Source organism: Lindgomyces ingoldianus (assembly GCF_010093535.1).
Source record: "Lindgomyces ingoldianus strain ATCC 200398 unplaced genomic scaffold BDR25scaffold_9, whole genome shotgun sequence".
Taxonomy (NCBI): Eukaryota; Fungi; Ascomycota; class Dothideomycetes; order Pleosporales; family Lindgomycetaceae; genus Lindgomyces; species Lindgomyces ingoldianus.
The window spans coordinates 1,095,282-1,097,848 of record NW_022985170.1 but is presented as its reverse complement, the minus strand read 5'-3'; positions in this window follow the sequence as shown (position 1 = coordinate 1,097,848).

Below are 2,567 nucleotides of genomic sequence, written 5' to 3'. Positions count from 1 at the left end.
AAACGTTCCTCCTGTCTTGACAGTAGGTGCGCATATCTGACACACCCCCTCAGCTTGGACATGCTTCAAGCTGGTTCCCGATTGCGCATCCTTAGTATGCTTCCAGGGCTTCCATTCTTGCTTCAATCTCTTCCATATCCGCTTCCTAACTAACTATCCTCTCCCTAACGTCAACTAGCCGAATTTGCTGAAGAAAGCTTGGCCATTTGCTGGCTAGAAGCGCTTTAGTAAGTCTGTCCGCAAGCATCTTGCTAGAGGGGACATAGACAACCTTAATCATTTATTAAGAGACTTCCTGTCAGAGCCAGTAGTTATAGATGTTGACATGTCAGAGCTTAGTTTAAAGTTAAGATATCTCTTTGTTTACTAGTTAGATTATCTACTTGTTGTTGCACTAAATTGTAATAGTTAAATTAGGCATCTTAACCTATAGTTTATTAAAAAGCATTTTTATAAACATAGCTTCCTTAGCAACTTAGAACAGTGCAAGTAATTCTGCTTTTGTTGTTAATATTGTAACTATATCTTGTTTATTTACTTACTATGCAATCTATCTGCTAAATAGTTAAATAACATAGCCCTAAAAGCTCTTTTTATTTAGTGTATTATCTGCAAATAACGCATTACTTGCTACTATAAGGTAGTCTTCTCCTTCTAATTAGAGTGCGTACGTCCGTGTTGCATGTAGGTACAGGATGACTTAATTGGCTGCATCCTAATAGTTAGATGCAGGATTTGTGAGAAACTGTGCAAGGCGTGATGTGGCAAAGGCAATGTCTAGTCTTATAGTAACTACTGCAAAGAGCAGAGATCTAATCTTCTGCTAATATTAATTTACTTCTAATAGGGTTGTAAAACTAGATTGCAGCATAAGTTTAATCCTACTTATAGGTGTAGCGTGCTGCAGGTCCTTTCTGTTAGCTAGCCTAGCTATCTTATTAATATATAATGCCTGTAACAGCTAAATTATTTGTTACTATTAATCTCTAATAATCTTAACTCCTAGAAACTATTATAGGTCCTTGCCTTTTATTAGAGTATACTTCTTTTGTAACTAGTCTACTACACGCTGTGCATCTGCTTTAGAGCTTTTTCTATGCGCAATAATAAGGTTGTCTACATAAAAAAAAAATATTCTAGCTTTAGTTATGCAGTAGAGTTTATGTAGAACAGCTAAGAACTTAAGGCCTTTAAGAGTTATTATAAAATAGTGTTGCTAGAGTAAAAAAAAAATTTATAGGCTATATAGTGCTTTTTAAAGCTTTAGTATTATACCTAGTTTTTAATAGCCTTTTAGCATCTGCATGTAGATATTGCAGTTAATTGCTGCATATATAAACACGTTAGTTATGTTGTATTATTTAAGCTCTAGGTTAAAGCATGCAGATATTACTATTAGCATTTAAAATAAGCGTCCTGCTAGGGTAGCAGTGTAGGTATTTTGTGTAGTAATGTTTCTTTATTAATTACTGTAAACTACTAGTTGCGCCTTGCATCTTTATAATCTATAGTGCTTATTAAGCTTATAGGTGTACACCTACATATAATCTAGGATTTGCTGTCTAGCTGCCTTAATTAGCTTTGTCTAGACCTCTGTCTAGGATTTTATTGTCTAATAACTATCTAGGTGCGTTCTTTCTACTGCCTTAAACATCTTATATAGAGGGTGCTTCTTTAGTTACTTTTAGGTTAATAGTAAAAGTAGCAGCTAGCTTTTATAAGGTGTTTTCCTTTTAGATAGCATTCTTATTAATGCTGCTTTATTTAGCGTCTTGCTGCTTGTGAGAGCACTGTGAAGCAGGAAGCGTGAAGCGCAGAAGGGGGTACAGGATAGTATTGATAGACGAATCCTTGAGGAGACTCAGGGGTTCGTAAGAAGATATATATATATGTGCTGGGGCACGTGACGGGACGTCATGTGCCCAAGGCTGGGCCGAGGGCTCTCCGGGGAGAGTCCGAGGCATGTCCAAGTTGACCGTGACACTGCTATGCTTTCCTACACTTTTAAATCTTATGCTAGCTATAAAGGCTGCAGCCTATAGTACAGTTTTTAACAACTCTATTTAGCTTAGCTTTAGTGCTGCTCTAGCTATTAACTGCATAAGCAATGCTGCAGGTGGTAGAGTATTTAGAGAAGATAGATAGTTATCTCTAATCTTTCTTCCTTAATAGTAGCCTAGTAGGTCTACTTTATTAAAATTTAATGTATTGTCTGCAGTGTTGTCTTTATAAAATAACTTTATCTCTAGCTAATAACTAGGTGTTAGAAGCTTAATTATTCTAATGTATATAGTAATTTTTTTTACTATGTTATATATAAGGTTATCTATTAGGTCTTTAGACTTGCTACTAAAAATTAAGTGTTTATTAAAAATAATGTTGCGTGTATAGATTACTTTTACTAGTAGTAGTATCTATACACAGTAGATGTTTAATAATTAGTACCTAACTAAATATCTAATCTACGCCTTTAGGTCTAGCCTTTATAGCTTAGATTTATTCTAATGTGTGTTATTAGTTATTACAAATGCTTTACAGCTATAGGCTTTTAAATATGTAAAGCTTAG